Genomic DNA, 24,104 nt, shown 5'->3' on the forward strand with positions numbered 1-24,104 from the left:
ATTTTGTAAATTCGAAATATTATTTTAGATCAATTAAGTTTATATAATATGTAATTAAGTACGTTGTATGTTGTGAAAAAGCTTATGTGGTGAAGAATTGTAATACATATTAATAATTATTTATTTTTGTACTTGAATAAATGAATATCATTGAACTAAATACTTTTTGCTTATTTTTGTTTATATTTCTTGATTGATTTATTTTATCAATATAAATTAATCTCAAATTCAAATTTCATATTGTACGAAGTAGTATGTCACTATTTTTTATTTGGTTTTATTGATTTGATAATATTGAGTAAAAAAATATGACTGTCATAAACAATTTTCGTTAAATATAAGTTTTCAAATAAACATTGTAAAATGTGCCCTCGGCACGGGTTAACTCAGTGGGGATACATTATTGAAATTTTTAATTATGTGTATATTGAAAATATAAATATACGTTGAGTAAACCTACCACTCCACGTACTACATGTCAATATTCATCAAAAAAATTATTCGTGTTTAAATATAATTTTGTGTCAATTATTATTGTTATCGAGAAATCCGAACAACATTTGTATGAAACATTTAAAAAAACACGCAAAGTTTGAAGAACACATTCATTATCACATAAAATTATTATATGTAACCTAATTTTATTTTTAAATTATAGAAAAGTTAATAATGTCTACATATCTGTATTCTTACTCAAGTACTGTAATATTTACATCTAAAAACCTTATGAATGTAAGATTGAAATATAAAAAGTTTATTGATTAATATATAAAAGGTGCGTATAACGTTACTACTATATGAAATGTAAAGTACTATGCAAGTATGTTCTGTCTTAAAAATTACTTGGCTAATCCGAACTTTTCCAAATCCGAACAGGCTAGAGCCCCAATTAGTTCGGATTTTCGGGATTTCAATGTAAATTGATATAATATTAACAACATTCTGCAACGCCCCATGCTTCGGGTATCCGTTAACTATGAATACAGGAGTATGTCTCACTAATGGCACGTTTGAGATGAACCATTTAGCCAGAACACAGATTTGTTCTCAGCGGTGCTGTTATTGTGCAGAGATAAGGGTCTAATGAAGTTTCGTAACTAAGACAGTGGCCCGCTAGTGGCATTTAAGAACTTAAAGAGCCCAAATTATAACCATTCACAATATGTACCATACACACAAACAGCCATAAAGCCTATTAGGAGTAGCATTATGAAATGTATGCTACAAATATTCGAAATGCTGTATGAATTTATATCATTTTTTGACATCTCAACGAGAAGAATATGGAGGTCTGGGCATTTTTACGGGGCTTACTTTTCATAATAATAAAAATTATTCCTAATTGGAGATAATCCAGATATGTGAACAAGTATTTGGAGACGCTCAAAATGTTGTATTGCTTTTAATTTGTTAAGAGATATGATTACTTTAAATCCGCAAATGAACCATTTTTTTATGGGACAACTATTCAAATAAGAAAGGTACCTACGTGTTTTTGCAATTTTTAAATTTCAAGACAGATATTTGTAAAGTAAAAAACAGATATAAAATATTTAAATTAATATCGAGTATATTGATTGTCCGATCCCATATGATAGAGTTTGGTGCATAAGGCTACTGTACCGGGGGTCTAGGTTCGAATCCCAAGAGGGTCAAAATAAATAGGAGTAAAAAAAAATCCCTGGCACGCAAAAACTCAATGAGGGCACATTATTGTAAATCGTCAATTGTTATTATGTGTATGATGAAAAATAAATAAATAAATTCAATTGTTACCTGGACAGGCGCAAGGCTTTAATTGTTACTGCAATTGTTACCTTTAACGATCAATATAACACTGCTGTATTGCCTAGAAAATATTTATTTCATTTTAATTTAGAAATAAAGATTGTGAAATGTGCATTCGGCACTGCGAAACTCAGTACAGGCACATTATTTTAATTTTTAATTGTGTATATGAGGAAATAAATAAATGAAGCAAATTATAATAATTCAAAGCAGCCTGCAGACAAAATTTTGTCAAAGTGGCCCAAATTTATAATTACCAACATAATTCAATCAAAATTATTTGTTTTCGCAACTACATATAAAATGAACAACTAACACAACGATATTTCAACCCCCCACTGGACATTAATTTACTGAACAAATACACATAGGAATTATTTCCGCCAACAAAATGCTAATTCCTCTTCACAATATGCAAACTGTATCGCTCATAGGACTTGCATGTAATAAAATGACATCAAATTTTTGATTTATGTATGAGAAAATACATTTGGGCTTATAGCTGGATCGAAATTGCCAAACTTTTTGAAATACTACCCAATTTAGTTTAAATGAATTCACTGCAATGTCCGTTTGGACAATTACTGATTTATTCCAGAGATAACATACAAACAGTTTATTAAATTAATTTAAACGATATTTGACGTAACGATTTTTTGCTATTTAATCCTTTTAAACTGTAGCCTACACAGACAAAACTAGAAAAATACAGTTAGATTTTTAATATTCCAATAGAATTTATTTCATAAGATCTTTTATTTTGGTTACCATAAGTCGCAGTGACATTAAATTTTCATACTAAAGTATTGAGTTTTCTCTCTAATCTTGTAATACTGTCATAAACAAAAGTTTTTACATTCCTCGTATTTAGTTCCATACAGTTTACTAGTAAATTCCAATGTGCGATTTTCAACCTTCGTACATATTGGTCTTCAATTTAATTCAACATAATATCTTGCATTTATTGAGAATAACACAGTAAATGCATGAATGTTCATCATTTTCTTGATATTTATTAAACAAAACCAAAACAATTCGGCTTAGGAGAAAAAAAGAGAAAAGATCCCTTTCGATCGATTCAGCGATATTAATATTATGAATTTTACACAAAGGTTAAAACTGATTACACCAGAGAGTAGTTAAAAATTCATCCCCTAGACTGGGAGAGTAGCTAAATCAACAAAAATTTCGGCACCCCTGATCGACACATTAATACACTTTTATTTATTTATTGTACCCCACAATTTTTGACGCAGCAGATAAGGGTGAACTTTTATTCTGTAGGGGTTGCTCCTTGATTTATTGATCGCAGAAACTGAAATGAAGGGTCCTAAATACATACTTATCGTTATGGACACTAAAGATGAGTCATATGTTTTTGTTTGTAATAATTCGAGCGAGCATTTAGGGCGTATTTACCTTAACCTTCAATAGGACGGTTATTAAAGACTATCATGTTTATATCGAGATAATATATAAACCATATTCATCACTCTAAGTATCTATGAATATGTATGGTAACGCGACAGAAGTCAATTCATAAAAGCTTCAACGTCGAGTCAATTTCGAGATCCATATTTATGTGTGCATTTTGAATTTGAAATCAAATTAATTGCAATATTATTGGAATTGTTCGACTGCTTCAAAAATAGATAATCAGAAGTTTAAGGGTATATTACCTATGTACTATGCAGTTAGCCTCTTAAATAATCCGATAAATTTATATGTTTAATTTACAACATTTTGAGTGTGTCCAAATACTTGTTCACAAAATCTGGATTATCTCCAATTACAGGAGTTATTTTCATATTATTTTTGACATCTCATCAAAGATGAAGAAGAATATGGAAGTCTGGGCATTTACGGGGCTGACGACCGTCATAGGCTGGTTTAAGTGATCACTTTACACACGTGTAACATTCACCAATTCTACCCATTATTGACAACCACACTACTCAAATTCTTGGAAGTTCTGTATATATGAACCAATTTAGAAACCTTGTTCTTGAATCACTAGAACTTCACTAGAGACATCTATTGGTGAGATGTAAAGAAGCTTTTTATTAATATAAGAGTTTCCGCTTAGTAAAAAGCTTCTTTACATCTCACCAATAGATGTCTCTAGTTAAGCAGAAACTCTTATAAGCAGAACCTCTAGTTAAGCAGAAACTCTATTAAGCAGAAACTCTTATATTAATAAAAAGCTTCTTTACATCTCACCAATAGATGTCTCTAGTGAAGTTCTAGTGATTCAAGAACAAGGTTTTTAAAAATTGGTTCATATATACAGAACTTCCAAGAATTTGAGTAGTGTGGTTGTCAATAATGGGTAGAATTGGTAAATGTTACACGTGTGTAAAGTGATCACTTAAACCAGCCTATGATGGTCGTCAGCCCCGTAAATGCCCAGACTTCCATATTCTTCTTCATCTTTGATGAGATGTCAAAAATAATATGTTTAATTTATTTAAAACAGTGGATACGAATGTACTGATACTACAAGGTGATTCACACTTTACTGAACGATCAAAAGTTTTCCCTATTTTTGTATTTCTCAACATTTCTCAGATCATTTTTATTATTTGTAAAGTGGAGACACGTACAATTTTTTATGGACCGAAATACTTACATTTTGACATCTCAATATAAATGAAGAAGAAAACCGAGTTAATCAACAATTTATGGTTCACCATGTAGATACCGTGAACGCCAGCGATTCAGCTAACTAGTTTATGGATTCATAATACAATTAGCACACTTCATTAAACTTTGCCGTAGTAACTGTGTCATTATTCCCTAACAAGAAAGTATCGATTTGCATTTAGGCTTTAGGCTTACGGCTTAAGGTTTGTCGTGTGGTTATCTTATATCTTCATACTGGGTATAATTTATGATTTGCTTTAGTAAACGGGAGAACTTTACGAACCCCCTGAAAAATTGTACACAGCAAATGTAAATATAGAACTTTGAAGGCGTATTATTGAATATTCGTATAAATAAATGTATATTTTTAGTACGTATTTAACAAAAATAAAATTATTTAGTTTTTTTGATATCGCAAAATGCCTATAGATGAAGAAGCAGAAGAAGAAGAACTCAAAGTATTGAGTTTATTTATCTAGGTAACATATTTTCTTCTGAGGTACGCACTATCGATAAAATTAAGAAAGGTGTGACGAAACGGTTTGGGCAGGTTGAATAAATAAGTGAAGAAAAAACGAAGAAAAAAACAAATTGGAAACAGAAACAAGGGAAGACGGAGGAAAACTTGGTATAATCAATTACATTAAACTTGAAAGTGTAGTGAAGATTCGAAACAGTGGTTGGGTAATTATGAGAATAAATATTAATATAGAAAAGGTGAAGAATAATTGCGATGACAGAGTGGAGTGGCGTTCTATCTTCTCTGTCTACCCCTTGGGAGAAGCAGCGTAATGGTTAGTTAGTTAGTTAGTTTCTCGTACAGTCGAATTAAAGAAATCGCTCACTCCTTTCAAGAACGTCATAAATAAAAAAAACTTGATTTTTCAGGAGAACGTTTTTAAAGCTTAAAAATATAATACAATGTATTAAAAATTAATATAAAGCCACTTTTAGAACTTTTTACTGTTCAACATATCTTTTTGGGTAAAACCTGAAGGTTTTTTCTCCATTTAAAAAATATATAGCATATATTAAAAAAAATTATTAAACAATACCTTTTCTTCAAAATGCAAAAACAACACTTTCTGCCCTGTGGCGGGTAAATATTAAGTTAAAAATATGCCTCTTTTGCTGGGATATAGTACATTTTCAAGGTATCCTGAAAACATGCAAAACTGAAAATTGACGATTTTTGATTTGTGACGTTCTTGAAAGGAGTGAGCGTAATGTGTATAACCCAGTTATTGTCTTCAAGTGATGATATTTAATTTTATATATTTTCATACTTGAAACATCACTCCGCAAAAACGTTAAGAGGTGTGTTGATTGAAATAACCCAGGCGTAATATTTCAGACTGCATCCCCGTTACAGTCCAAAGGAAATAAACATAGTGTCTGTCAACGTTGGGATTAATCATTGCCATAATCGCAAGGTCCGCTTTCGAGAGTATGAATGAGATACGAGTACAGCACCATATGTTACATTTTGCCGAATAACCGCTCATTTCTGACAGTTCAATTACTTTAGTATACTTCGTTTCACGGATAAAACTTTTTATTTTACCGTACGACACATTTTTTATTTAAATTTAGTTACCTACATGAAAAAAAATCGTTTGCTAAACATTTCTACTTCTTAACAATCATAAAATTAGTTACGCTGTTCTCCAATAAAGAGACTAAGCTCTTGTGCTTGGAGAGGGAATTACACTTATTATTTATTGTTTATGCTAATGAGTGATATAGCAGTTTTTTAGAGTGATATAAAAGTTTTTGTATGTGTGTGTTTTCTTATAGATGAACATGTACATAAGGCATTATATTTATTTTTTTAAATTTTAACACTCTCAATTTACAGAATGTTATGTACCTCATCTCATTTTCCAAATGTGCAGAGAGTATAATGTCATACATAAATACGATTTCCGAGTGATCAACATATTCGGAGAAAATGTGTCAGTTTTAAACGAAAAATTTTCCACAATATTTTTGGGTGGGTTCAAATGCTTGTCACAAATCTGGGTTTCTCCACTTATTTATTTTTACTTTTTGACATCTCAACATAGATGTAGAAGAATACGGAAATCCGGGTATTTACAGGGCTTATGACCTAGGCTGGTAACCATAGGTGGCTCCAGTGAACTCACACATAAAGCGTCATGAGATTTATGATAAATGTAGAATTTCCAAAAACTTTAGTAATGTTGTTGTCAAACATTGGTAGAATGGTGAATGTTACACATGTTTCAAGTGATCACCTAACCAACCTATGACAATTCATAAGCCCTGGTAATTCCCAGACTTCCATATCCTTCTTTTTCTTACCATATATTATTCTTACTCATTTCAATCAATGTGACCTGGGTTTAGAGAAAATTATGTTGCGATTTTTCATATATTGGGCCTCAAGGAGACTGATAACGATGCAATATCCATTAGAAAAAATGATCGTCGGTACTTAGAACATTTTCAATGTGTACAAAATTCTTATAACATCTTCGGGATATTATTATTTATTGGTACATTAAATACTCGCACTGTAGCGGGAATAGCGGCTTTTATTGAGTCCAGTGCTCGTTCATTACTTGAAAACTGAGGGGTAAGTTATGGCCACAAAGAGCGATAAATGTTGTTAATCCTGTATGTTTTCATCTCAAACACATACAATAAATTGGTTTATGTCCAAAAGAATCGAACATATTGTCCGTAAACGATTTTATGGGATAAAAAACAAGGAATATGTACTGCATGAATCGGTTTATCAAATTGGTCCCTATTTTTATGGTCGGCCATATTTTACTTCGAATATTTATATATTTGTGCCTACAACACTTCCTATGTCTTCTTTTTCATCTTGGTGTAGGCTTTTTTGGCCTGTTTTTAAGAGGGATTAGCCTCCTACGATATCGATTCTCAGCTGTCAATCCATCTTTTTGGTGGTCATCTCTTTGGGTTAGCCGTGCAATGCAATGTGAGGGAGTCTGGATGGTTCCATTCTCCTCACAAACGCATACTATTGTCTTCTTCGTTGCCTTCCCCACCTAACGACATCTTCGATCTCTCATATTTCTCTTATCCTGGTGATCTTTTTTCCTATGTCTTCCCTGTCAAATCGTCATTAACTACATACATAATCTTTTCGACTGTCATTTCGATTATGAAGCATATATAAACTCAACGTGAATTATCAAGTGCTATGATCCAAACGATCCTAAATTTATAAACCTTGACCGTTTATACTAAGTGTATAGTATAAGTTACTATTTTCTTGTTTTTTCCCCTTGTTTACTATTTATTACTCTTTTTCTTGTTATTCCGCCTATTCCTGGTTGTGAAATTGTTACAGTTTTTTCTCATAATGATATTCTTCCTTCCTATGTTTTTACTGTGAAGTCGTCATATTACGGTCATGTTACAATATAATTATTTCGGTTATGCAGCATGTATAAATTCAACGATTATACAATAAAAGCCATGATCCAAACAGTTCTTAATTTATAAAGCTTGACCGTTTATACAGAGTATGAATACTCTTGTCCGCCTCCATAGTGTAGTGGTTAGCGCGCTAGGCTACCATGCTGGAGGTCCCGGGTTCGATTCCCAAGAGGGTCAAAATAAATATTAGTGATTTTTCAGTCTAATGTTTATTTCATATGACCCAGGACTGGTACCTGAAGCGGAGGGCTGATCACCTTTCCTTCGTGTATTTAATGATCAAGATAACACTGCTTCTGTACGATGCAGTGCCCTATGCACAATTGGGGTGCGGATAAGGTTAGAGATGAATACTCTTTATCTTGTTTTTTCCACTTTTTTTTACTGTTTTATTACTTTTTTTCTTGTTATTCCTCCTATTCCTGGTTGTAAAATTATTAAAACAAACTAATCTTTCTTTTAAAAAAAGCAAAAATATCTATCTGCATTTACAGCACCCTCTTTGTTTAGCAAAAAAAAAGTAAATGAAAAATCGTGCGACCTATTTTTGTCGATTTTTTTATACGACATGTTTTCATTCTAGAAAAACGATAGTAGGTACATTTACGCCTTTCAATACTCAATTACATGCCCCTATAAATTGAAAAGGATACCAACTTGTATTTTTCCGGAAGAAAATCGAATCTCGTTTACGAGTTCTATAGAATTTCTTATCTCTTTGTACTTATCCATGAAAAACATAAAAAATAACCCTGAGCATACATCTGTGGGTAAAATTTTATGGATACCCCTTTTCATCTGCCTTTTCGCTGTTACGCGGGGAGTTTTACTATTTTCCCAATACAAAATGCCGTCTGACCGTACGTCATTTCATTTTTAACCCATAAAGGAAATTGTACCAAAAATTAGGAAATTATAATAAATAACGTAATGATTTTTTTTACTATTTCAGCACAATGTGTACATTTGAGGATTTACAATCTACATTGTTCTTACGAGTATAATGAAAAAAATGCTTACATTGTAAAGAAAAATTGTTTCTTAGAAGTTTTCGTTTAATACGTTCACTGCATTCAACTTATCGCGATCACTAGATGTTGATAAAACAGCAACTTTCAAAACGATAAAACTATATTATAATTATGAAATAATATGAAATTTAATTTTATGGATACCAGTATATACTGTTTTTGTGTGTAGCATTCACGCTCATGCTCATGTTTATACTGGCTTTGGGACAAGCGAGTATAAAGATAACTCGTCGAGGGTTAACATTCACATACTATATTATACATTCGTACATAAACATTATTCAACCTATGCTAATATTTACATGTCACCAGTACACTCATTATGTAAAATTTCAACAATGTGAAACCATTACTTTATTAAACCACAGACCCACTGGGTAAAGGGCTTCTCAATTACATTAAGGAGTTCTTTTTTCATTGTGCTTACTGTCGTTTTTCCAGTGGCGCACTCGTATCTAGCAAATGTTGCTAGAGAGAAGATATTCGATAGCTTTTGTCGCGATTCCAGTACGAAATAAAAACATACTACAAAATGTTTTTAAAAAATACTATATATATGGTATATTCCAAACACTGGATTTTAACAGTTTAGACTAATATATTAACTAAAAACTAACTTAAAAAAATGACAATCGTCAAAGAACAAATTGATGAACCCAGATTTATGAACAAGTAATTTGGACACAATCAAAATGTTGTGAATAAAATAACTGGTCGAAAAAATTATAATCAGGTTCGGATCTTGCATACAAATAAAAGGGTCTCTGTTAAATAAAAGCTTTATAAATCCAATCATAGAAAGCTGTTGTGAACTCAATCATGGAACACGCGAGATTGATCATATATATAATTTATTTATGACTTTCAAAAATTTGAGTAGTGTGGTTGTCAATCATGGATAGAGTGTGTAAAGTGATCACATAATCAGCCTAAAGGTCGTAAGCCCTGTAGTAATAAATATAATTTGGGATAATTTATAAAGCGCTATTTTCGTAAAATACAACCTCAAGGGCGCTTATATATTGTATAATAGATATGAATTATGATATGAAAATGTGCAGGTCCTCAACAAAAAATTACATTTCCAATATTGCACACAAAATCCTTTAAATGCAATCTGTTTTCTTTACTGTACTCTATCGAAATCTAAATTAAAGTTGTGACAAAACGTGACCAATCCTGTGTTAAACCAATATGAAATCATTAAATCGCACCAAAATTTAACAATTTTACAAGCTAGAATTCCTGATTACTTAAAATTATTTATAATGGAAATTTAACGTTAGGTGAAATCTAAATCTAATCTAGGTTAAGATGTCAATAATTTTAATTTATTAATAATATTGATAAGTTTTTTTTGTGTTAGAATATATCGGAACATACGCGTTCGTTCGATGATTTATTTCCCAATAATCGCTCAATGACATGGAATCCTAATGAACACACGATGATTCACACAGGAAATGTGAGTTAGACGTGTCCTCGGATGGACAGATGACAGTTTTGGCAACTTTGGATCACTCCGGAAAGGGTGATTGTCCGTCCTACCATGGTTCTTAGTAAATAAATTCAAGAGGAAAATGCGCACACAGTAATAATTATCAAAAGACATAAACATATACTTAATTTTATTGTTAAAATACATTAAAATATTTTGTGACATTTGTTTCGTCTTGTTATGACATTTTCCAACTAATTTTCTCACACTAGTTTGTTAAAACTCATATTAGTTTGAAAATGCCATAACAAAGAGAAGAAATTGTCATAAATATTATTTTATTGTGTTTTTAATAATAAAATACAATTTAGTAGACTCTAAAAATCAGTGTTTGATTTTAACATTAAATACATGAATTAAAATGGAGTTAAACTACAAATTAAACGCCAAATCTTTAAATAAATATAAACATGCTTATTATATTTTTAATAAAACACAAATTACGTACTTTTAGAATCAAACACACATCGTTTTTAATTTTTAATTTTATTAAAAGCGTCATTATTTAAAATTGGTGAAAATTATATTTTCTGGATTATTTACGGTTTCATTGCCCTACTAATGTTACAGATATACGTAACACGTATATACACGTAGGTACTAGGTTTTTCCTTTCCTTTCACGAACTACGTATCGTAGTATGTTTTTTTACGTTAATCGATATTTCGGGGTAAATATACTATATTTAGCACACAACTCAATATAATATTTACGTATTATTATTCTGTTTATATAGTCAATCCTTTGACGTATTTGGCTCATCGCGTGAATAATAAATATTTAAATTACACTCAACACTTCTAAATGTAGTAAAATGTCAATGTTTTATTAAATTTAATACATTTACGGTAGGAACAAATAAATACTAATACAGTAATACTAATTTTTATCTATTGTTTTTATATGATTATCGTTTTTCCACTTGGCGTGAATGAAATGTTACGTAAATAGGCAGTGGGATTCAACCGGTTCGCACCGGTTCGCTAGAGCCGGTGCCTAAAAATTTTAGAGTTCGCCGAACCGGTCCTTAACCCTTTGTTGTCACACAATATTCCGATTGAGATCATGTGTCGAAGCACGCTCGGTTTTTTTGGTCCGCGATGTTGTAAAAATATTTCAACCTCACGAAGTGAAAAAAATATTAGAAAGATGAAAAAAAATAGTTGAAAAATTCAGTTAAGTTATTGCATTTTGAGCATTCTAAGTTGTAATGTGAATGTTCTGTTTATGTGCAGAATAAAATACAAATAGTTTTTTTATTGGACGGGGGGGGGTAGGGATAGTACATAAAGGGCGAACCGGTTCTTGAAATTTTTTAATCTTATCACTGTTAATAGGTATTCCAATTTAATTAGAAAATAGATAATAAAAAATGCAATTTTTAAAAACCCTTATAGGTGCCGTGGCGTAGTTGGGTTGACGCTCGACTGCGAAACTGGCGTCGCGAGTTCCTGCTAATTGCAAAAAAAAATAAGAAAGATTTATTTTCAATTGGTCTGGGTGTTTATGATGTATTTTTCACATCTACCTTCCCAATCCTTACTATACTACCTGCAGACAAGCCTCTAAAAGTAGAGGCTTTGTGGGTTTTTCCTTTACAAAAAAAAATTATGTAATATATTTCGTAATTTAAACATGCATTTTTATCCGTTATATAAAAAAATAAGTGAAAAAAAACGAAATAAGTGCATTCCTTATCCAACATATGCATACGAGGTATTGAAGAATTAGCATTAAAAGTGACAAGTAAGATATGCAGTGTATTTTGTCTTATGTTGTGTTAATTTGAGCTTTATTTAGATCGTACATAAGTACTACTTCAGCACATCTATATTCATTGATTCACCTTGGCCTTAGCGTGTTATGTGATCAACAGCAATAACGCGGTAATAGCGTGTTGGCCGAAAACATTTTTGGGGGGAAAACGCAAAAAGCTATTAGTTAGCTGTTAGTCCATCAACATCCAATGCTGCATGCTCAGGGTAGTTATGATTGTTTATTGATATTTTGCATTGATACTGACACGAATCTGATATTAATCGTCGAAATAGCGTTACTTTGGAATCACCAATCTATTTTTAATAGTTGTTGAATAATCTGATATCGAAAAAAGCAAAACAAAAACTTTTTATCACCCTGTAGAGAATATTTTTGTGCTGGCAAGCAATCTCACATTAAAAGTATATTTGTCTCATATTACAACAGGTAGGTACTTCTAATTAATCTCATGTTACAACAGGCAGGTACTTCTAATTAAAGATCACGTCTGACACGTTCTGTACATATAGAATGGTCAATAAATAGCACATATCATAATTAATCTTAATCCAAAGAATATATGTAAGCATTGTTAGAGAATGTGCAGACAATACAAACAAAAGTATATTTCGACTCTTTAATAGATAAGTCAGGATATGTGTTTTTATATACATTAATATATAAACACCGTGCCTCAGGTCTCAGGTTCGATTCCCAGATAGTTAAAAATGAAGTGATGATTATCACTCTAATATTTATCTCATTATTATGAACTGGGAGTTGAAGCGCAGGACTTATCTATCACCTTGCGTTTATATATTATAGTTAATGACCAAGGTAATAATTTGTAGTGCCCTTTACACCATTGAGTGTGAATAAGTGCAGGTCATAGTAGAAAAAGAGGTGTAAAACGAAAAGTTTTACAAAATTTCGTTTGAAACATTTTTGATCATATTTATGAGTTAGATAAGTAATTTATCCAATGATTGATTCATAAATACGATAACTCCATACTATATTTATATATCAGGTTTAATTTTGACGCAAATTTCTCCCTTTGGGAAAAATATGAAGATGTAGTATGTGCACTTATGTATTGATAATATAAATTCTTTATAAAATAGAAAAAAATAAGGGTAATAAAAATAAAAACATAAAACGCGATATCTCATGGTACCCTAAGATCCCAAAACATTTTAGTACTTAAATTAAAATATTTCAATAAATTAAAATAGGTTTTTTTAACCCCGGCACTGGTTTTATGGGGCGAACCGGAAGTCGCGCCCATTTTGCTTGAGGGAGGATGATAGTCCCTAGATTCGCTGTTTTGATAGGACCCCGTTTACTTGCTTTCCTCTGACTTACTTCCTTACAATATCCCAGATTTTAAATCACTATCTGGCTTTTTTTTTCATATTAAAATAAAATTTTATGATATCGTTATTCATTGGGATTTTTCCTTCTTTTTTCTTACGAAGGAAACACAATCAGGAATATATTTTCAGTTATCTTTCTCATTTCCATTTTCCGCGTATGATGACTCATGTGCTGTGCCACTGCTGATCCTGGATTGATTGAAAATGTGAGGCAAAGGAAGGTGGTTATTATTTTAACTTTTGATCTAAGAAATCCATTATAGTATTTTGCTTAGTAGCAATGATTTTGAAATGGGTACACTTACGAGTACGTCACATAAAACAAAACATTTAAAAAATACAATATGTTTATTTATACGTATCTACATTTGTATGTTAAATTACGCAATAGCTTGAAATCAATCATTAAAAAATGAATTCTTTTATTTAATATTTTTTCCCAAAAAATAATTAGTTTTCATAAGATTTCTTAGTAAAATGGAAATTATGAAAAATAATTATAAAAAATTAAAAACTTAAACTAAATAATATTTTTTCAAATGGTTTGCTTTTTATTATATTTAGTCAGTATCTCTGACCCCCATCTGCACCAAATGGTGCATAGGGCACCGCATCATATCGAAACAGTGTTAACTTGATCGTTTATTATATGGAGGTCAACAGTCCCAAATAAATGATATATTTGACGGGATTGAGATGACGTAAGTAGAGGAGCTCAGGGTGAAGGACACTACTGCTTATACTGTTACATACCCGAACTTAGATGCAGTTGAGTGTGATAAATGGAAAGGTGTCAAAATATTTCATAAGAAAAAAAAATATTACGTCACAAAATGACCCCGCGTGTAGCGCTTGCTGGCGTCACTTTTCAAAAACATCCTCGTTTATAATGTGGGTGTCTCGGCGATGCCACGAATTCGCAAAAATTCCATCAAAATAACAGCACTCCATTTATCCCACCCGACAGCATCATAACCAGAGAAGAGAAAAAGAAGAGAAAAATCACCAAGCATTATATATTTATATTACAACATAATATATCATTAAATATGATAAAATGTATAAAGGTGAATTTCCTCGAGTGTAGAAGCCGATGAAGACCAACAATGATGAAGTACTTCAAATACTTGATAATCAAGTATAAATAATCGGCGGATATGTACGTGGATATGTGTATGTTAATGCGGAGGCCGTCTCCGTAGTGTAATGGTCAGCACGCTCGGCTACCGTACTGGAGGTCTCGGGTTCGATTTACAGGAAAGGGTCAAATAAATATTTGTCTTTTTTTACTCTAATATTTGTTCAATATTGCCCTGGACTGGTACCTGAAGCGGAGGGCTGATCACCTTTGCTTCATGTGTTAAAGATCAAGATAACGCTGTGTTTATATGATGCAGTGCTCTATGCACCATCGGGTGCGGATGAGGGTTTGAAGAAAAAGAATAAATTAAAGCGCCCTTAAGGTAGTATTTTACGAAAATGGCGCTACATAAATTATCTAAATTTATTATTAATAGAGGAGGCGAGAACTGTATGAAGGTACGAAATGGCGTGACGTTCTATCCTCTCTGCCTACGAGGATTTGATAATGTGAACAATAAGTTGTAATATTATGCAATCGATGACTTTCAAATATGTAGTTTCAATTATAAATGCAATAATTGAAAAAAATATATATTTCAAGGTATTTTGAAAATATTTTTATTATAATCATTTCACCAGAAAATTACATTAAACGAAACGGACAATTTCACCCAGTTTCTCAGAAATTTATATGCAGTTTGCAGATCATCTGGGTACATTGGAAAATAAAGGTAAATAATAAATGTAGAGTTGCAAACCAAATATCTAATTTAAACAAAGATACAAAAAAACGATAGAGTTAAAAAAGTAAAAAAAAAAGTGCATAAAAGTATTTTTTTTAAATACTAAATTTTTAATAAAATATCCATTAAAATTTAAGTACGCAAATACCAGTAATCACAATGAAAAAATAATGTGCTTACATTAATCAGCAAACCTCCGAAAACGACAAAAGTTTTTTCTTTTACCCACTTTATTAAAAGTTTTTCACAGTTCCGCAAAATAATTTATAAAAATAATAAATAAAAAAAACTGAAACACTAACACTGATTTAAAAAGTACTAGTTTACTAAAAACACACCAACACTTTGATATAAAACACTATTCATTTCATTTTATTGCAACACCGTTGGCAAAGATTGTGAAAAAGTTAGTAGTATCTGTGCACTTTTTGAAAGCGGCAAAATTCGAATCGTTCGAAATCGGAATATTTGTATTGTATTTTCGAATGTCGTCGCGTTCGGAAACGTACTCACCGACCGGCGAACAAGCCGCGAATGCGGGATATGCCGAATGGCGCTAAAGGACCATGCGCGATCTAAATCTGCCGCACCGACCGAGCAAAAATAAATGTTTTAACACACCCGCGAGGCAAAAAAGAGTACTTCAACCCTAACTATACATCGTTCAATATTATATTTAGTTTGCTTTTGTTACTCGGGTTAGTTTACTGCACACGATACTCGCGCGGTGCGGTCTGCCATTTCAGGCGAAGGAAAAAACATGAGTGCGCTCTGCACGCGAGTACATTTACATTTTCTTTTGTTTATTTGGGATATTTGAACACTTTGCTTACCAAAAATAATATGCAAGCAAAATCGAAAAACTTAAGAATTGTAATCTGAAGGATGCTTCTGCATCCTAAACAGGATATCCTAATGATATGGCTCCCAACGGCTCCGAAGAGATGAATGTGGAAAAGGCGAAGAATGTTTGCAAAGACAGGGTGGTATGGCGTTCTATTCTCTCTGCCTACCCCTGCGGAGAAGCGGCGTCATGGTTAGTTAAGTTTACTTCAGTTTTATTTGCGCCTCCGTAGTGTAATGGTCAGCACGCTCAGCTACCCTATTGGAGGTCCCGGGTTCGATTCCCAGGAATGGCTCATATAAATATAAGTGATTCTTTCACTCGAATATTTATTTAATATTAAATACCCTGGACTGGTATCTGAAGTGGAGGGCTGATTACGTTTCCTTCATGTGTTAACGATCAAAAGAACACTGCGTTTATATGATGCAGTGCCCTATGCACCATCGGGTGAGGATAAGGGTTTGAAATTAAAATAGAAAATAAAAATTACCTATAGTGGCGTTCTAAGATGCCTGTCAAATTTTGTTTTCTTAAATATTTTTCTAGCTCCTATCCGTACCTAAATGGTGCGTAGGGCACTGCATCAGATCGAAGCAGTGTTAACTCGTTCGTTGATTATATAAATGCAGGGTGACCAATCCTGCGCTACAGGCTTCCTGGCGTAAAATATATATTCAATACATATTTCATTTTACCAACCATAAAATATACTTCTTAATAAAGAAAAATTACCTTAATAATAATAAAGAAGAACCCATAATTATGTAGATACCTACAAAAAATATCGCATTAACCAAAGTCATAACCTTTTTTTACTATCTATAATATTTTATTGTAGGTACTAAATTTTTATAAGAATTAATAAGTAGATAGGTACCTGCCATGCCTTCGATTTAAAAAAAAAATCATCATATTTTCAACGAAAAAAAACTGAAAACATAATACCCAAATCTTACATATTTTCATATACGTATATCGTTAGCAAATTTATATATCAGTACAAACATATTAATTATATATAGCGAAACCATAAATCAAATAAAAACCCTCTGCCGACCGCATTTACAATGTTCAACAATACCATTAAAATGTCTTGTAAATTTAATATACGTACCATTTATAACATGAAACTTCCTACAATAATTCAATGGTTTTCTGGTCTCAGGGTACACTATCCAAATATTCAATGGATCTCTTTGTGTGGACTAGCACCATAGAAAAAAACTCCTATTATAAGTACCTACCTACATTTTTAAATTGACATGTGCGAGTGGCAACATTGAAGTACTTGATGTGTTGATTTGAAAAATTGGACTGTAAGTTCCATCATTCTTTTTTCTGTAATTTAAATATAGATGGTTGAAATTTAATTACTTAAAGCTCAATCGAAAAAATGTTTATTGTGCCGCCTTAAATGTATATTATTTACGGATTAATTAATAAAGCTTGTGTAATGCTTATGAATATATTATATAACTAGAAGTTTTGTGAGTAGACGCTAATACTAAAGTAGTAAAAAACAATCGTTTCTAAAATTGCATGTTATAATCTTACTGTAAATGCCCCGACTTCTTTCCTTCTTTTAATGCACTTCTTCGTCTCTTTTGCGTCTATATCTATAACATCTTCGCAATAAACATCATCTCAATAAATAAATAAAATCATTAAATGTTTAACCGTATAACCTTATGTGTTTTTATTATTTTTGAGTTCTTACCAGCATTTCTTTGTGAAACTGCATTCTTACAATGCATTGTAACATCTTTACAATAAACACTATCTCAATAAATATAAGATTCATAAAATATTAAACCATATAATATTTTTATTATATCTAAGTATTGTACCGACATTTCTTGGTGGAACTGCATTTTAAACATATAATAAAACAACGACTAATATACAATAGCTTTATCCGTCGTTTTTTCGACGAAACTCAGTCACTAGTCAAATAAAATAAAAATAAAAAGCCTTTATGTTGTTTTATTTTATTTACATAGGCTGTATTTAAAAAAAAAATAATCGAACAATCGGTGAGCATATACGAGGAAATGCATGAATATGGAAGAAGCGATGATTGTTTGCAAAGACCGATCGCTTTGGCAGTCTATTCTTTCTGTTTACAGTGGGAGAAGCGACGTTATGATTAGTTAGTTATTCACAAGTTGATAAAATGACGCTTTATAATTTCATTATTTATTTAAGAATTAAACACATGTCTTGACATGTAGAATATACGAGAGTAAATAATGTACATTCCTTTTTGTTTAAAACTAACAATGATAACAATATTTATTTAAAAAATATATGCATATTAATAAACTGTATCAAGTATAAACATAACAACACAAATACTACAATTTATAATTTTAACTACCAAAATGTACGGCATACCTATAAACAAATAATTGGGCAATAGTTATCATCTCTTAGTCCCAGTTATATTTTTATCTATTTCCGAATTCTGATTAGTATTCAAAAATTTTGCTGGTTCAACTGAGCGTTATTTATTACAGCTCTCACAATAGATCTCCTAAAATGGACACAAAAAATCTTTAACCGAGACGACAGCTGCAGTTATCCAAAACCTCTTGAATGCATTTGTATCTAATATCTCTATCTCATCGAAATTTGTGAAAAGGCCTCTCTAAAATGGTACCACAATGTATTAAGGAGATAATAACCGTACCAGGTATAAAACATCTCTAGGGGATGATTTGGTCCTTTTTAGAAACCTTTTAGACTTTTTCGGTGGTTTCTCGTATTGTGGATGTACAAAAAAATGTTACACGTGCACCACCTTGCTTTTAGTATTGATCTGTTTTATTTTCAAAATTATTTACCTTAATGCCTTTTAGATTTGTTTACAGTACTGTGCCTTATGGTTTTTAAATGTTAACTCTTTAAAAAATGCGAAATAAAGGCAATAAAACATACCTTTTTGTATTTCGCTATGATCATGTGGTTTTATGAATTTTAGCGTATATCAGTTGACCTGTATAAAATCATGGTATAAATGTCATTATCCAATAAACCATAAAACCATTACATCATTAAAACTGCGTCATAAAAAATAGGTTTATATTTTTATAGCATTACTTTATTTAATCTCAATATTTGTATATTATTTTAGTGGGTTACATTTATTTTTTAAAGCCACCTTATATGACATGTCGGCGGAGTTTTTATCACTCCTTTCAAGAACGTCATAAATCAAAAATCGTCTATTTTCAGTTGCACATGTTTTCGAAATGCCCAGAAAATGTACTATATCCCAGCAAAAGAGGCATATTTTAAACTTAATATTTACCAGCTACAGAGCAGAAAGTGTTGTTTTTTGAATTTTGAAGAAAAGGTAGTGTTTTTTTTTTTTAACTATACTATATATTTTTCAAATGGAGAAAAAACCTTCAGGTTTTACTCAAAAAGATCTGTTGCACAGTAAAAAGTTCAATAAGTGGCTTGATATTTATTTTTAATACATTGTATTATATTTTTTAACTTTAAAAACGTTTTACTGAAAAATCTAGTTTTTTGATTTATGACGTTCTTGAAAGGAGTGAGCGATATGTTTTACTATAAATTTAAAAATATATTGAATAAGAATATATAAAATGTGGTATAGTGAAATATACACACAAAAAGAGAAGAAAAAAATCTAAAAAATAATTCATTATTTATCAACTCTTGATGGCCAACGCATTTCTTTTTATTGCCTTTGTTCCTGATTTCGGTTTACCAAACTTACCTCAACCGGTAACGAATTACAAATGGAAGGAACCATATATTGAAGTGTTCTGCAATAAATCGATATTTATTGTTTACTCTTGGTATTGTCAACCCTTCTTTTGGGTGAAGTAGATAGTATAGTCGTGTACTATGTTATACTTTTTACAAGTTTGTTTCTCAACTACATATGATACATTTACAACTACGTTCTGGAAGCGACATTATGATATATGATTTTACATTAATTTTGTATTGTCCCTTTGAAGGTAAATGTATAATATATGAGTATCCATATTAGGTAGTCACGGATCGCCTGTAAGTGATCGTTCTTCGCCTGGAACACTCTTAGAAATCTATCTGCCACTAACAACTGTTTTGAGACAGACCGCTACATCATTTTCTCGACACATCCCATCGAGACATTTTTATCCATGCCATCGTCACTTCTTCTCTGGATGTAACAAAAAATTATAAGTTCCTATTTAAAATATCCATTGATAAAAAAAAATAGTTTGAATGTCCAGCTCTTGGAAAATCGAGGAAGTTGTACATTTGGTTGTCTATGGAATCTGCAGCATTCACCCCCACTACATTTCGAAAGCTATATTTTGTTTCTTCTCTGATTCTCTAGTGTCTAGCACTCCACACCGAGCACGATCACTAAGAAAACCAAAGACTTTATAATTTTTTTGTCTGACTTGTTATTAGGTGCCCCACTCTAACCTGACGCTAACTTATTATTAGAACTATGTAGTTTAGTGATAGTTAAGTTTATAAGTTTTAGCTAAAATAGTTTATACCTAGTACATAAGTTAACTCATAACTTATGTAAACTCACAAGTAAAACCGAAGACTATTTATAGATTTGGTGTTTAATTTGTAGAAATCCATTTTAATTTTAATTCGGACCGCAATGGTGCATAGGGCACTGCATCACATAAACGCAGTGTTTTCTTGATCTTTAACACATGAATGAAAGGTGATCAGCCCTCCGCTTCAGGGTAATATTACCAGTCCAGGGTAGTATTAAATAAATATTAGAGTGAAAAATCACCTATATTTATTTGATAACCCCTCCCTGAGAATCGAACCCGGGACCTCCAGAACGGCAGCCGAGAGTACTGACCATTACACTACGGAGGCGGACTAGAATATTATATACTTAGGATAAAATGAAGATGTCTGCTTTGTATGAATAAAGACGTCTGCAGTTTAGCATATGAAATAAAATATTTTACAGTAGGTAATCTCAATATGTTCAAAATACGATTTGCATAGGTCAGAGGATTATTAATTGGATAATTTACAGAACAAACATAATCAATATTGAAGAGTAATATTTATTTTATTCTTCGGTCGCAAATATTGGTTTTAAAAATCCATTTTTGCCATTTTCGTTCAAATTAGACTACCGGAAACGACCCAACGTGTTTTATTTATGTACGTATATTGAGTGGTGAATCCGTGGAAGTTGTTTTTTGTTTTGTTTTTTATTTTATGTATATTATTCGTTCCTTGGAGCGGTTGAGGCTGTGCTGTAAGGCAAAGGATGTTATCGTGTAGATATGGATGGACCCTGTTAAGACAGGGGTTTTCAAGTATCATTAGTTAGTTACAAAAAAAATATATGGTTGGAAAAATATATAATATTAAATATTGTTTATTATGATAGAACCACATATGGTAAATATGACATTTTTAATTCCGTTTCTAAAAAAAATAATTTTACATTACGGCGGGATATTCGATACCCCGCAATTTTATTTTATTTAAACCCAGGTAACATTTAACCTAATTTTACTTGATTTTTGTTTCAAAAAGCATTTTTATTTAAAAAAAAGTTTTTCTCTTAAATAAATATATGGTTTTGAAAATATACGCGATGTTGAAATATCAGTAATTAATTTTTTTCAATATATGTTCTTTCAAAAATCACATTCCAGCATATATTCTAACAAATAATTGTGCGCAGAGACTCGAGTGGCTCCTCGCACAGCCAGTCGCATTCTGAATTGCATGTTTGCGAGTACCCCCTAACTAATTGACTTCAACAACTATGCTAATCATAAATCATACTAACCAACTAACTTATTTTATGAATACTGAATTGTGTCACCTTCTTTCAAAATCTGCCAGATCCATGTAAGTCGATTTTACAAAAAATGCAAAATTCTCCGGCAACATTAATGTTTCAAAGATATGTCTATCTTTAGATGAAATATTATGAAATAGAGAATTATACCATTTTTTTGCCCTATGCGCAGCTGACAGATCGTCCCCCAGGACTCTCCGGCTCCTAACCCGACCAAGTATTTGAAATAGTTGATCATGCCAAGTTTTCGTAAGTCTTCCTCTGCTTTTATTATTAATTACATTCGCCTCATAAATTCGTTTTACTGTCCCCTTACTTCCTTCACTATTCGTTTTACATGACCCAAACCATCTCAACACATCTTTCATAATTTTGTCGATAATGCCATCACCATTCAAACATTTTTTTATACCGAGAAAAAGTAAAGAATACCATTCCAACCGAGTAATTAAAAAAGCAACAGTAGAAGTTACTTATTAGTCACATCTTTAATTTCATGAAATACAGATGACGCAAGTGAAGAAGCTCACGCAGAAAGGTATCTTTAATAATGGGAAAGTAATTGAAGTGGGAATAGTAATAGTAGGATAATAATACGAATAGTAGGCAAGAAAACGAGAATAATTTGCCTCCATTTTGTAACTTAAGATAATTTAATATTTTGAATTCCGCCGCGAAAGTTGAAGATCCCTTTCGTAAAATCTCTGTTCAAATCGACAGGTGTTTTCCTTACTTTTTGCAGGACCGTAATGGAGAGTAAAAATATTCATAATTTTATTCATAATTTACGGTATTTACTGGTTTAATTATTTGGTGAAAATATTATACACTTATGTTAAGCTTTTGTGGAAAAATCAGTACATACTTATACCAGAAATATGAAATATATTTTTAAGTAAATAAAGAAAACTTTATGTTTTGAATATTGAAAGCATTAACTTTGTGGATCATCTTGATATATTATTTCGAGAAATAAAAATACTTTGTGTTCTGATCCACTCACATTTTTATTTTAACCAACCAGTTTCGGCAACAACCTGTTGCCCTCTTCAGGGTTACATTTATTACCTTCTTACTTCAGGGTTACAGTAATAAATGTACTTCAGGGTACTTCAGTGTACTTCAGGGTTACAGTAATAAATGTAACCCTGAAGAAGGCAACAGGTTGTTGCCGAAACTAGTTGGTTAAAATAAAAATGTGAGTGGATCAGAACACAAAGTATTTTTATTTCTCGAAATAATATTAAGAAAACTTTGTTTATCGCCCAAATAGAAAATATATCTTTGAACACTTTTGTATCAATTTTATAATTGGATTTGTTTTTATATGAAATCTTTTTTTTTAAACTGATGACAATCTGATACTTACTATTACGGACAATCATCTATTTATTTATGAATTTACATCAAATATTCCTTTTTTAATACCAAATTAATACAAAAAAGAGAGTAGGTATTTATCGGTATCTTTGTAATCAGGGTAATACTAAACATCGTTGCAAATCTTAATTAAATGCTGTAATTTTAATAATTTAGGAGCATATCTGTGAATCAATAATGAATTTAATCAATTCTGTCTCTTTTTCTACCTAAAATAAAACACTTCAAAGTATGCTAACTGGTATTTTTAAAGCCAGTTATTTTTTTAAAGCCTTAACCAAATTTAAAACATAAAAATTCGCTACTGAAATTTGACATCTTTGTCGTTTTTTGAGATATTATTTTGGTAACAAATAACAAAATTTTATTGCACAAATTTCGGAGAAAAACAATGGCTAACGAAATATGTGTTGTTCAATGTTACTCGCGAGTTTGAAGTTACCGAGATTAATTGTACAACCGATATATTTTAAAATATTTAATTTACGTACTCAACACTCAAGTAAAAAAAGAAGACAAAAGCAGAACGAATGCTAGAAATTTGATTGTAGATGATAGATAGGTAGGTAATGTTTTTGAATTCCAAAGAAAATTAATTTTTTCATTTAAAATTGATATCAACATTTTCACGTTGGTAGCAGTGATGCACTCAAAATGAAATATTTATATATGTAGTTAGTCTGTGAGCGTGCTATTATAGT

At 31.3% G+C, this 24,104-nt stretch overlaps 1 protein-coding gene across 3 annotated transcripts in view; it reads right to left on the minus strand.

The window, feature by feature from the left end:
- Positions 1-15,893, minus strand: part of tinc (transmembrane protein tincar) — a 293,902-nt gene extending 278,009 nt beyond the window's left edge. For 2 of the 3 annotated variants that reach the window (XM_088269295.1, XM_088269293.1), the window contains exon 1: positions 15,536-15,893. The gene's annotated coding sequence lies outside the window, so the exon portion shown is untranslated. The remainder of the gene's footprint in view (positions 1-15,535) is intronic. The other variant, XM_088269294.1, reaches the window with a different exon arrangement.
- Between the last annotated feature and the right edge of the window lie 8,211 nt (positions 15,894-24,104).

The sequence above is a fragment of the Brachycentrus maculatus genome, unplaced genomic scaffold (assembly GCF_059751285.1).
Source record: "Brachycentrus maculatus isolate JH-2025_06_01 unplaced genomic scaffold, ASM5975128v1 h1tg000344l, whole genome shotgun sequence".
Classification (NCBI taxonomy): Eukaryota; Metazoa; Arthropoda; class Insecta; order Trichoptera; family Brachycentridae; genus Brachycentrus; species Brachycentrus maculatus.